The sequence below is a fragment of the Balaenoptera acutorostrata genome, chromosome 14 (genome assembly GCF_949987535.1).
Source record: "Balaenoptera acutorostrata chromosome 14, mBalAcu1.1, whole genome shotgun sequence".
NCBI lineage: Eukaryota > Metazoa > Chordata > Mammalia > Artiodactyla > Balaenopteridae > Balaenoptera > Balaenoptera acutorostrata.
Window position 1 is genome coordinate 47393460 of NC_080077.1, and position 14459 is coordinate 47407918.

The 14459-nt window shown below is 39.7% G+C and overlaps 1 long non-coding RNA gene across 1 annotated transcript in view; it reads left to right on the forward strand.

The window, feature by feature from the left end:
• The window catches only part of LOC130704750 (uncharacterized), an 83875-nt gene extending 69735 nt beyond the window's left edge, over positions 1-14140 (forward strand). The window contains exons 3-4 of the long non-coding RNA XR_009005213.1: positions 12497-12689; positions 13348-14140. This is a non-coding gene — a long non-coding RNA (uncharacterized LOC130704750). The remainder of the gene's footprint in view (positions 1-12496; positions 12690-13347) is intronic.
• The last annotated feature ends 319 nt before the right edge of the window (positions 14141-14459 follow it).

Here is a 14459-nt window from a genome sequence, read left to right on the forward strand (position 1 = left end):
ACAAGAATATTTGCACTTCTCTTTAACAATATCAGTTAATGATATATCACTTTTGTGCATTTACTACATACTAATCATTATGCTAAATACTTTTCATATATATCTGTACTTTACTTTTACCAAAACCTTAGGAAAAAGTCACTATTATCTGCATTTTACAGATGAGGAAATGGTAGCTAAATAATTTATCCAAGGTGATTAATAAGTTGGAGAGCTGGAATTCAAACCTGGGTCTGTATGACATCAAAAAAATCTTAATTATACTGAAGTATTTTTAATAGTGCAAGCAGAGTCCTTTAACAAAGCATTGATTTTGCACAGCATTGATAGTCTTTTTATAATTTTATATATTTTTAAATTTAAGTTACTTACACACTTTTTTTCACAAAATTAAATACAGGTTGATGACCTTACATTTTCTATTCAGGATTCTTAAATACTTCTGCCATAGGATCTGGACACCAGTAAGCCAACCATTCTACCTAATTAGATATAGTTGAAACCGAGCAGGACCCTGTGGGACTCCTGGGTACAAATCCTTTCTGTGCACCCTATTTCTTGTTTGTAGGAAATCGGCTTCTTTTAGCCTCCTTGACCTTCCCTGAGTTCCAAAGGGCAGATTCAAACAGTTGCTAATCAGGGAAGGGAGAGAATGCAGAAACAAGGGACAAGCAGTCAATAAACTATAGTGCAGACTTGGGGCAGGGTCCTGGTTCCTCAAGGAACATACATGACAGTATCTTTGAGCTCTTCCGCAGAGCTAAGGTCCCCCCACAGCCATGGAGGATGGTAACTTCTGGCTGAGCCCAAGATACCTAGAGCACCGCCCTGTTACCTCACCACCAACCAATCAGAAGAAAGTCGCACACCTTGCAGCCCTCACCCCAAATTTTGCCTTTGACTGCTCTTCCCTTGTTTCTGCATTCTCTCCCTTCCCTGGATCTGGAGGTGACCATCCTGTTAGGTCTCCTGTTTGGCCACTGCCTGTTTCAGCTGCTTACAAAGTTTATGTCTGACAGGGTCCAACAGTTTCAGACTAAGATGTTGTTTCTATGTGGGTGGAAGTTGGTTTAGATACAGAATACGTGCACTTAGATCAGGTGGAGAGAGACTTTTACTCTACTATATAGGACAGCACCCACTCCTACTGGCAGTAGTTACAGAAGAAAAAGACCTCTGCCCCAATTCCCGGGAAGTATCTTGAGTATGAAGTCTCTCAGTGGGTAGTTATTAGGGAACCATTGACCAAAACTGCCCACCTTCGCCAGGCAGGATAAGAACTGCTTGCATGAGTTGTTTCACAACAGGAGGTCCCAATAAGGAACACAGTGCTGCCAGGATAATTTGGGAGGGGCCTAAAAGAGGGAGGAGATGCCAGCCCATAATATGTCCTGCCAACCTCCCAGAAACCCTCACGCTGGACTCCGTCTTGGCTGAGAGATGCTCCCGCCACCAGGAAGGACCCTGAGTCAGACCAAATATGGTCACAAACAAGATGATTGGCCAGAGACAACCCAGAAAGCTAACCCCATCTCCATAAAACCTGAGACTGCAAGCCACACGGCAGAGCCTTTCTCCTGGGTTCCCTTACCCTGCTGCTCTCCACTCTAGCACCCCGTCCCAATAAAGTCTTTTGCTTTGTCAGTATGTGAGTCTCCTCAGACAACTCATTTCCGAGTGTTAGACAAGCGCCCACTCTCAGGCCCTGGAAGGGGTCCCCCTTCCGGCAACAATAGTATAATAAATCCCATTTCTGAGTTAACCAGGAAGTGAAGTTGAAAGATCAATCCATCACTGGAGAGCTATGAAGAAACAGGGAAGGGACTTCCCTGGCAGTCCAGTGGTGAAGACTCTGCACTTCCACTGCAGGGGGCGTGGGTTCAATCCCTGGTCAGGGAACTAAGATCCCACATGCCATGTGGTGTGACCAAAAAGAAAAAAAAAACAGGGAAGAGTGAAGAAAAGGCATTTAGAAGCTCAGGTGTGAATCTAGAACAGTCTAAAAATTTACCCTTGACTCTTCTGTAAGAGAATATGTGCTATAGGTCAGAATATCTCCATCTCAGCACTGTTGCTATTTTGAGCTGGATGGTTCTTTGTTGGGGGTTGGGGAGGCGATCCCCTGTGCATTGTAGGGTATTTAGCAGCATTCTTGGCCTCTACCTGCTAGATACCAATAGCATCCCCCGTGTGATGACAATAAAGTGTCTTCGACATTGTCAAATATCGGGAGGGGGCAGGATGCAGAATTGCCCTGGTAGAAAACCAATGCTCTAAAGCTCTGGGAGGGCTTGGTGGGTCCAAATCCCTAACAAAATACTTTTTCTTGGTCTTTACTGTTTTGCTATATTATATCTTCAGGTGTTGGAGAAAGCAATTAATTGAGCACATGATTCTCAGATGTTGAAAGATTCTATTTACAGCTAATCAGTTGACTTTGATACAAACAATGCAGGTTTTTGTATTACAAAGGAGCTAAAGACATCAAATGACATACAGTTGTGTTTCATTATCAGTCATTAACTCCACCCTCCTCCGGATTATCAGGCAAAATATGCCATTTAAAAGATAGGAGCCCACTTTTCCAGGATGACCTGACTTTATATTTTGTTGTTATTGATCACCTAACAAAATGAAAGAGGAAATGTATCTTGTCCCACAACATATTTTAAAACAATATCTTACACTGTTGTTTTCAACTTTTTTAAAAAAAATTATTTATTTATTTAATTTTATTTTTGGCTGTGTTGGGTCTTCGTTTCTGTGCGAGGGCTTTCTCTAGTTGCGGCAAGTGGGGACCACTCTTCATCGCGGTGTGCGGGCCTCTCACCATCGCGGCCTCTCTTGTTGCGGAGCACAGGCTCCAGACGCGCAGGCTCAGTAATTGTGGCTCATGGGCCCAGCTGCTCCGTGGCATGTGGGATCTTCCCAGACCAGGGCTCGAACCCGTGTCCCCTGCATTGGCAGGCAGATTCTCAACCACTGCGCCACCAGGGAAGCCCTCAACTTTTTTTTTTTTAAGCAAGTAGAACTCTCTTCCTTAGACATCTGTTGGGAAAAAATTAGCATTTAAAATAGATGAAAACAGTACCCTAGTAATATGCTCAGCTGTAAGGTCAATTTGTACTATTTGCTTGTTATAGTCAGTCATGTTAAGAAACTGTTCCTATGAACACTGGTATTCAAAATGAACAGGAAAGATTAAAAAAAAAAGTTAGGAAAGACTGTGGCAGGTTTATATCAGTTTTACCATCCAATTTTTTTCTTTATTTGAAAAAAAAATTGACTCAAGAAAAGTTATAGTTCATACTGTTAGGGATTAGTATCTGAATTTACACTTTTAGCTATACAGCCAGAATCTTTCCAGAATTAAAAGAAAAAATTCAGGCACATTTATTAATTATTAATAAATGACATATTTGCAGTAAATTCAAATATCTACATAGAGGTGGCAAGAGAAAGTGGGTCAAGTGAACATACTGATGGTTTCTTATTTGGTATAGAACATATTTCAGTGTAGTATAGATTTTCTTTTTAAACTATAATTCTTATATGTTATTGAATGTATTTTTATTATATTTTATTTATTTTTTAATTTATTTGAAAGCATATTTTTATAATGAAATTTGAGCTCAGTATTTATAGAACAGTTGAGTCACCTCCCAGAAATTCTCAGAAAGACAGTTTGAAAAGCATAACCTTACTTTTTTTTTTTACTTATTCAAATGCCAGTGATATTTGTGAATCAAAACTACTAAGCATTTTGTCATCTGTACTTGGTAATTTTCATATGGAATGGTACTTAATTTTTTTTTTAATAATGAATTAAAACCCTTTTATTTTAGCTCCTGTTATGAAGGAACCTCTGAGCACTTATACTTTATTTTTTCCATCTGTGTTGCAAATTTCTCCCCCCCAGTTTTTTAAAAACTTTTCTTTAAGATTTTTTTAAAAATGACTATTTCAAACTTATAGAAAAGTTGCATGAACAGTTCAAAAAACTTCCATATCTCATGTAGACACGATGCCTAAAACTCCAGCGTACATTTCTCAAAAACAAAGATACTCTCCTCTTAATCCCAAACAATCCTCCAAATTAGGAAATTGATACAATGCTACCTTTCAATCCACAGACCCCATTCAAATTTTGACAGCTTTTGCAGTCTTTTTCCTTTATGAACCAGAATCATGCATTGTGGTAATTTTTACCACTCTTTACTTTTCTTTAATCTGGAGCATTTCCTTAGTCTTTCCCTGTGATTCATGACCTTGACAGGTTGAAGAGTACAGACGTTTCATTTGATAGGCTGTCCCTCAACCTGGGCCTTTATGAGGTTTTCTTATGACCAGACTCAGAGCATTCCTTCCTGGCAGGAAGACCTCAGAAATGACGCTGTGCTCTTCCCAAGTTGATCGCACAATGGAAGCTCAGGATGAGCATCTATCCCACCTCGGGTGATGCCAGCCTTGAGCACTCGGTCAAGTTGCCAGCTTTCTCCACCTTAAAACCACCATTTCCCCCTTTTTGTAATTGATAAAGATTTTATGCTGAGATAGTTCAGGGCTATGCCAAAGGCTTCAAACTCATTAAGCCTCCACTCACCAGCCTTAGCATCTCTTCCTAATTCCTGCCTGAATTAATGACTATTATATGACTGTCAAATGGCGATTTTCTATTTCCATTATTTATCAGTTGGCATTCTAGTGTTGGATAGATTTTTTTCCCTTCTCCTTCATTTATTTCTCCATTTAATAGTTATTTTTTCATATCAGTATAGATTTATGGATTCCTATTTTATTCAATGGATTGTGATCTGTTACTATCATTACTCTGATGCTCAGTTTTCCAGAATTGTCCAGTTGGAACCTTTGTAAACTTGCTCCCAAGTCTTTTTGACAATCTTTATATCATTCTTTGAACACTTCCTTACGTTCTATGACAAAAAGATAGTCCAAGCCCATATTGTATCTTCCCCACCCAAGTGCTGGAATCAATTGTTTATCTAAGGAGTCCTGGTTCCTTTTAGTGGAAAATGTTACTGGAAACCAAAATCTGCTCTCAGACTGCTCATTGCTGCTGGAGTGGCATTGCTTCTAGACTCTCTTGGAAAACAGAGCTGAACTTCTATATGTATATACATACAGATGCATATATTGTATGTATATATATTTATATACACAAATCTATATTTATCATCTATTATCTAAAACTACAAGTTCACTCTAATATTTCCAATTCCAGTTCATAATCTCAGGGTTATTTCTAGCTTTCTCTTTTCTTTCACTTCCTTTGACAGTGAGGAACCTGGCTCTCATTATTGACAATATAGTTACATTTTCTCAAAGTGATTGTCTATAACTAACCTTCCTATCTTGCTTTGTTCCTCCTCCACCATCTTCAAGGGGAGGGAAGGAAAATGAAAGCGTCTATACTTTTCAGTTTATGGGGCAGTTGTGGCCCTGAGCATTCAGTACAGTGCATCTCTAGAAGTATTTCCTAATCATTTTACCTGTCTTGCAGTTTCTCTCCACCTCCAGGTTTGGTAGTAGAATGATTATAGAATATTTTGTGGAATTAGAGAATAACGTTCAACAATTGTCCTCAGTCTAGCTACTGTTTCTTCATTTTATCCCCCTTCCCCCTCATCTGTTCTGCCACTGCTGTTGGCTTGTTTCTTGCTTGAATCGCTTTAACAGGCTCCTAAATGCCATAGATCTGGTTCCCTTGAAGATCTTCCACATAAACATCAGAGTGATCCTTTTAAAACACAAAGCCGAGTACAACATTCTACTGCTTTAAAATTTCTCAGTGGCTTCCCTGTTGCTCCAGACTCATCAACGTGGTTTATAAGGAAATCTATAACTTGATAGATTCTTGTTTTCTCTCCAAATCCATCTCTAGCACTTTCTTTTCTGAACTTCCTATGTCAGCTACCACAGGTGCTTGTATGGATACAAAAGTCATTAAAAGAGTGCTTTTTGATACCAAGCTTTCTGGAGTTGAATTCTCTTTCATTGCCTGATTAAGCTTGTGTTTTGTTTTGTTTTTCTGACCCAGTTACTATTGCTATGAAACTGACCACCCAAAACTTAGTGATATAAAACAATAACCATTTTAAAGCCAGATTTTGTGGATCCAGATTCAGGAAAGGGCCAGTGGGGACAGTTGTACGCTGGGTCTGGAAGATCCATTTCTAAGATGACTCCTCACATGTCTGGTGCCTGGGCTGATGGCTGAAGAATGGTTTCTGCTGGTAGCTGGACATTTTACTGGCAGCTCAGGGATCCAACATGTTTGTTTCAGCAAACCAGGTGGAAGCTGCTTGGTCTTAGAAGTCACATAGTGTCACGTCCACTGTACTCTATTGATCGTAGCAAGATTCAAGGGAAGGGACATAGATTCTTTCAGTGTTTTAAAACTGTTTCCCCTTGGAGGTAAAATGGAGGTACTAGAAGTCTGGGTTAAATGAGTATTTTATAAGGGGGCTAATACACAGTAAGAGGTTGATAAATATTAGATATTTTTGTTTTTCAATGACATTTCTGCCTGGAATTTGGGTCCTATTCCTCACTGTCTGATGAAGATGGAGATAGTTCAGCCCCTCTCCCCAGAAGTCTTCTCTCACTCTTAAAAGCCGCCTCAGGAAGTTTCCTGGTTCCCTGACTTCTACAATGCTTTATGAACGCCCATGTATGTGTTTATTTTCCCTACTAATCTGAGGCTTCTAGGGCAAAGACAATCAACACAGTATCTCTAGCATGCAAGGACCCAAGACCCTGAGATAGGTTGATCATACATCCAATTTTCCTGGGACATTTCCCTTTTACACCTGCTGTTATAGTACAGTTAGTAGTAGTGCCACATTTTATTCTCAAAAAGTTACCAGTTTGGATGATAAATTATGCAGTATCTACTCAAAGAGCCTTCTAGAGTCTCAATCATGTTGGTAAAGGAAAGACTACCTTTGACCCTCTGATACACTTTCCCATTGTAGCAGCAGTGCTTACAGGTAACACTGGAGCCTGGGAAACTTGCCTCTCACCGAGGGGGTGGGGAGGCTGTGAGGGAAATATGCCTTATGGTATCCCAGTGAGCCAGCCTGTAGTGCTGAATCACTGGCAGCGTTTCCCAAAAGTGAGTTAAGAAACCATTTCCCACTGACTCAAAGGGTGTGGGGCTGTCACTGGTCCATACTGACTAGAAAGGAATCACCTGGTTTGCTTTGACTTCCGTTGAAAAGGTAGCGAAAGTCCACTCTGAAACCCCATTCCCTGTTGTTCTCCAAGGGTCTTCTGGTATTGTCTCCTAGATGTCTTTCAGGAAACATTGGCTGGTGAGTGCTCTTAGGTTGTGCTACAGAGGAGTTCGAAATGGAACAAAATTGAATGAGGACTAAATTGTAAATAAGCTAATGCTCAGATGTTTGTACTTACCTGGAAAAACAGGTTTAAAAGATCCAGGAAATAGAGCCATAGGTTCACTCAAGAAGGGAGTTTGAAAGAATGTGTCATCACCTCGGATAGTCCTGCCAATTGCCATTTTCGGAAGTGAATGGGGACTTTTTTTGCCTTTTGGTTGGTCGTCTTCATTTTTCGAAGCCCAGTTTAAGTCCTGCTTTGTCCAAGAAACTTTCCTGAGTTGCCACGGACAGCCTCACCTCTCCTTGACCTCTGCTTCTCCCTAACTCACCTTTATTTAAAAAATTTGCTTATCTGGCAGTTCTCCTGTAAGGTCAATAATCTCTGATACAGCATTTATAGGTGCAAAGCTCTGTGCTGAGTGCTTTGCCATAATCATTCCTTCTAATCCCTTACCACCAGGTAAGTACTGTTACCTACATTTTACAGGTAAGGAAACACAGGTAACATTGTATTATTATTTATGTTATTAGATTACATCGCCTCTCCCCATCTAACTTGTAATCCTCTCAAGAACTGCAAACAGGTTTCTTATCTCTTGGTATCTTAGCTTCCCCACATGCAGTAGGAACTCAAAGGAGCAAATTGTTGATGTTAATGGCCGGTTTTACTTTCTGTCTACTCCATGAAGATGGAATTTTAAATGTAAATACATAGATGTGCTCTACAGGCCATGTTTAAAGCCTTAGAAACCTCACATCAAGCCAGGAAAATTAAGTGTGAAGAGAAGGAATAATACGTACGTGGGACTTGCCATTTTGAGAGTCCATTGATGTCGCTTTTGAGTCACAGGAAGCTTTGCTTCAACATTTGTTTAAAGGAGGAAGAAAATGTTGAAAATGTTAGGCACATTGTGACTATTTGAATATTCTCTCGGGTTGATTTCCTGCATTACATCTTTGAAAGTGTCCTGATTTTCATATGTATTCCAGTGCTGAGTGGTATTTCCTGTCTCAGCCTAAAAAATGGGATTTGACTCTTAACAGGAAGTGTCAGTTAACAGCATCAGCTGCAGTGACAGAGATGCTGCAGCAGTGACTAGCACGTTGTAACACATTTGAATTTTGATCTTAAAATAAGCCACACACGCTGAATAAGTATGTAAATGTATATGAAATAAGTATGAGTACCTTATCATAATTTTAAGTCTGATTTTTATTGTCAAGAATGTTTCCATTTAAGAGTTTTTAAACTCTTGCCTTAAAGGGTTGGCCAAAGATCATTTTTTTGTTTAGTCTCTTATATTCAAATTGTCAGATATTATGTGTGAAGAGGCCATTCAAGGCAGAATCATGAAAATTACAGATGGAAAATTAGGTCATTTTCCTTTTCCAATACAGGCTGCTTTCCTTACAGAATATCTTCAAATACTTTTTCCATCTTTGTTTAGAATGATGTACACGAATGATGGGGCCATTACAGGTTCCCCTGGGAGGTTATTCCACAGAATAATGGGACTTGCTGCAGGTATATTTTTTACCTGATTTTTGACCTAAACTTTTTTTTTTTTTTTTTTGCTCAATTTCATTCTGTTACCCCTTGGACCACCTGTACGGTTCTTCACAGAAGGCTGCAGGATGCTCCTTTGATAGGAATACTCAAAATAATTAAAGGGATCTAGGTCCATTTATGTTTGATGTGCATAAGTCTGCTTTGTTTACTGTGTGCTTATTGACATGGCCTAAGGAGGCATAACGATAGTGGGTGATTCTTAAACATAATCACAGAACTGGATAAGAAAAAGTTCATAAATATTCTTTTAAGTAGGTATAAAAAATATTAGGCCCCTTCTTTTGGGCATATGCCAGGTCTCTCATGAGTGAATGAAATAAACAACCTGATCAGTCTGGTCTTGGATTGTCTAGAACTTCTCCAGTAAGTTAGACTTGTACTAATATGTTCAGTTCGGCTTCATGCTCTAGCCGTAAACTGGGATTTCCAATATGCCGTATCCCAGAGACACCAACCTTGAGGCTTGATCTGTGCGTTATTGGTCTCTGTATGTCCATGGCTGAGCCCGTGCCTGGCAGATATCAAGCGCTTTGTTAGATAGTTGAATCCAATGAATTATGCACTAATTAGAAAAAAAAGTAGTGAGAGCAGCCATGAATCTAGTATTTTTGACACCCAGCGCCAATCATTTTCAATACCCTTATATGAAAAATGTATTTCAGTAATAATTGTGCAATGAAATGAGTAATAACAGCCAGAAGAGAAATATAGACAATAAAATATTATTAAACTTAACAGATAATCATGCAAATAAATTAATTAAAAATAAAAACAAAACAAATGTTACAGAATAAAAATATTTTAGTTTTATATATATATACATATAAATTAAAATATAATACATTAATGATTTCTTGGGAAAAAGGAAAATATTTTATACTGCCATTTATTCCATTGCTTCCAGAGGCAGTAGTGAAGTGACTCAAGTTTGCCTCCTTTGCCTTTACAATCATTGTTTGTTTTGAGTCTATTGTTTTAAACACTTGAAGCTGTAGTACCCTAGGAATTGGAGCTGCTAACTGCCCTCTAGGCAAGCTCAAAGGATTCCAAACCATTTTGAACTTACTCTCTCAGTGGATGTGGACAGCTGAGTCTCAGGGTATACAAATGGAGGTTCCAGAATACGATGTTTATTTAAGACTAATATGTTTCTATCTATATGAAGATTACATATGTATTATTAAAACTCAGCAGTAACCACAGCAATTGCTTAGAACTGGGACCAACGAAAGATATTTTAAGTGGGAGGAGTATTTTATCATTGACATTGTTTAGAGTTGGCAGAGCATAGGGAAAATAAAGAGCAGTGTGCCTTTGAGCTTGTTATTTCTTTTAGATTATTACTGAAAAATTCTTAATATTATTTAAAAATTTTAAATTTCTCTACAGACAATGATGACGTGCTTGCACCTGGGGCAGACCGTTCCCATTTCCCGGGTTCACCACTGTGGAGGATACTAATTTTGCTTTGAACAAAATTTTTGAAAAAAAAAAAAAAAGTTAAAAATCTCAAGTTATCCATTATAGTTTGACTTCCATGGTTTGCAGGTATCCAATACATATTTTTTGAATGCCTAACGAGGAGAGAGAGTGGAGGATGGGTGAAATCCCTCAGAAGGGGGCTGCGGGCATTGGACAGTAGCAGGCCAGCATCAGGTCCCCGGGGGCAGCAGAACAAGGACATCAGCAGTTTAGAAGGGGAAGTGAGCAGTAGAACAAAGAACTGATGTTTTGTTCTGTCGGTGATTGTCATGGGCTGCTGGTGGGAAGAGCAGAAGCAAGAGAGTTTCTCTAGGCTTAACTTCCCATCTCATTCTTTTAATTTCTACCTTTGACCGGGGTTAGCCGTACATGTTTTCCCCATTCTATTGCTCAGTTCCTGAGAAAACCCTTCCTCCTCTTCCTTCAGTGACTTATCTGCTTCTGTCAATAATCTGGAAATTTTATGGTGAAACTGCAAAATGGTGAAACACTAAAATGCATCTCAGGTCATGTGGAACATTTGTATGCCAGATGCGTGGTACAAGTAGGGAGTACTTTGCATTAAATTCTTTCTGACATGCCTCTCTTCTCAGGCTCAGTTTTCTCTTGCTGACTTAGAGTCAGCAGGGAAACCTCCAACATCCTTTGTAGGCATTTTTATACACTTCCTCTCCAGTTAGAGCAAGGGTAACCAAGAAGTACAATTCTCCGAGATGGCTCTTAGCCATTCTGTTTTAGCCCTCATCACTCTGTCCAAGAGAAATCTCATACAAATATATGAGAATGCCCTGTAACCTATTTCATCTTGGCCCCTCCATCTCCTACTCTCTTATCAAAAATAGAATTTCAGCATACCCATTAGGATGGCTACTACTAAAAAAACAAAAACAAAATAACAGGTGTTGGTGAGGATGTGGAGAAATTGGAACCTTTGTGCACCATTGGTGAGAATGTAAAATGGTGCAGCCACTATGGAAATCAGTATGGCAGTTCCTAAAAAAAATTTAAAAAGAATTAATAGATGTAGCTAGTGGGAAGCTGCTGTATAGCACAGGGAGATCAGCTCGGTGCTTTGTGATGACCTAGAGAGGTGTGATGGGGAGGGTGGGAGGGAGGCTCAAGAGGGAGGGGATATATGTATACATATAACTGATTCACTTTGTTGTGCAGCAGAAACTAACACAACATTGTAAAGCAGTTATAATCCAATAAAGATGTAAAAAAAAATTAAAAAAGAGTTAATATATGATCCAGCAATTCCACTTCTGGGCAAGAGAATTGCAAGCAAGGAGGAGATATTTGCACACCCATGTTCATAGAAGCATTATTCATAATAGTCAAGATGTAGGAGCTGCCAAGTCTGTTGATGGATGAATGGATAAACAAAATGTGATATATCCGCACAATGAAATATCACTCAGTCTTAAAAAGGAAGGACATTCTGGCACATGCTATGACTTGGTTGAACTTTGAGAACACTATGCTAAGTGAAATAAGCCAGTCACAGAAAGACAAATATTGTATAGCTTAATTTATAGAAGATACCTAGAGTAGCCAAATTCATAGAGACAGAAAGTAGAATGGTGGTTACCCAGGGTTAGGTTGAGAGGGAAATGGAGAGTTGTTGTTTAATGGGTACAAAGTTTCAGTTTGGGAAGATGAAAAAAGTTCTGGAGATGGATAGTGGTGATGATTGCACAACAATATGAATGTACTTAATGCCACTGAACTGTACGCTTAAAAATGGTTAAGATGATAAATCATCTAACGTTACATGTTTTTAACCTCAGTAAAAAAAGAAAATCTGACAACATTATACACCTTAATCCCAGAAAACTGCATGTGAAAAATAATTATGGGTATTTTACCACAATAAAATATAATTAAAAAATAGAATTTCAAGTTTGATTGTTACACATCACTCTTCATATAAAATAACAGAGAGCTATTTTAGGGGACTTAAAATATGATGGCATGGGCCACATGCTCTAGCTCATCCCAGGCAAGTTTTGAAATAATGCTTGGTGGTTGGTGTGGTTTGAATACAATACATGGTTAAGCAGTATTACCTTGTTCTTTCCAGGTCAAAGAGAGGAACAGAAGAGTAAATCAGAAAAGGAAATGGCCACCACTGTCTAATTAGATGGTACCCTCTGAGATGGAGAGATTACATCCCCAACTCATCTACGTCATGTTTAAAGATCTGAATGTTCACTTCAGCTCCTGTTGCATCTTAGTGGAGGCTGCTTGTGCAGAATGACGTTTGGCAAAATAAAGTAAGCAAATTGGATGTCATGTGAATTAAAAGCAAAGTTGGGAAGAACAGAAACCTTCAAAACCTGCAATGGAATATCCACCTTTTGACATTTAGGTTACCAGGCCAGAGGTGGCATGGGATATTAGTAAAAGAAAGCTATGATTACTTTGGAGACTATTGGGCAATAAGAAATAGCAATAATGATGCTTTGAATTAAGCCATTTCTCCCCAGGGCTCACATATGCAATCATTTCTTTTCACAATATATTGAGAAACCAGGGAGGAATGGGTATTATTATCTCCAGTTTATAGTTAAAGAAGGTGAAACTGAGGCACAGAGAAGTAATCTGAGTTTGAAGCAGTGCCTCATTGGCAGGGGTAGCAGTAGAAAACAGGCTTAGTTTCCTGATCTCCGGGCCTCCTGTCTATAAATAGCTTGCCTTCTGTTCTGTTGATCCTGCCCAACAAAGCTGCACCCCAATGTCCCCAAACATGGCAACAGTTGGCTCCCCAAATAAGCTTTTAAAGCAGAGAAGCCATACAAGAAGACTGGGACCTTTAGGCCCCTCCAGAGGCTAGCAAATGTGTGGATGACCATCACATAACTTCAGTGTTGGCTGGTGAACCTCAGTTTCCTTCACTGTCACATCTCTCTGTTTCTAACTTCCTTTGAGCAGGGAGAAAAGACAACTGGAATTTCAGTGAACTCCATTTTCTTGGCTTAGAAGTCACAAGCTCCAGTTAAGTGCCACCCTGAATAAGTGGCTCCTTTGTGTTGAGGGAGAGACCACCCCCTGACCCAGAGATGCGGTTTTGCAACACGCAGATGGAGGTTTCCAGAAGTCCTCAGCTGGAGCAGCTAAATGTGACTGAGACAACACAGTCCCATAGACAAAGGTCAGACCTATTTTAATCTCTGAGTGAGGCTATTACTCTGGGACAAGGCCCTTCTTGTCTGATTTCCTGCTATTTTCAGTGATTCACAAGCCTGAATCTCTTTCATCTGGGAGTGCAGAGCCCCATCCCCCTTTTAGATTTGTTTGTGAGTTAAAATAGTTCCCATCCTCAGTCTTCTCGGAGTGTCTTCTTGCAGCCGTAGAATTCCTCAGGCTGTGACCTGGAGGAATCCCTGGGAGGGAGAGTCAGGGCAGCTTGGAATGCAAGCCCAGGGGAGGAGGGAGGAATCCGGAGTGTAACAGGAAGTGGGGTTGCTGCTTGCTTGCCCAGAGCCTCGGAGCCTCTGTGGGGATCAGTGGGGCTGACTCCTCTGAGGGTGCTCTGGGAGGCTTCTGCAACACAGCCTTACGGAGGCTTGCCCTGTACTGTCTGCTGAGGTGTATGCATCGTGCAGGTGTTTCAGTCCAAGTCCAGGCACTATAGAATCCAACGCAATTAGGAAGAAAGACGCTCCTTTAGTTTCTTGATGACACAGCCCTCATGTTCTGTAATTACTGGTCCATTTGGATAGAGTACCCTCATATTTATGGGTTATTTCTCCAAAGTGAATGCTGCAGTATAAAAGCCTGCTTATCCAGTTATCCTGTGACTTTTGAGTTTGCTAGTTCCCTCTTTTCTTAAAAAAATTTTTTTAATAACTTTATCTACTGCGGAAACATCTCAAGTCACTGTTTCTTAATTGTTTAATACCTCAGTTTGATGTAGACAGAGAAGAGTTTGAGAAATGTCGCCAAAGCTAGGCTTCAGGGAATCTGCCCAGAGTAATAATAATGATGAGTTGCCTCTTGTTGATTCTATACTCCTTTCCAGGTACTATGCAAATACTTTACAC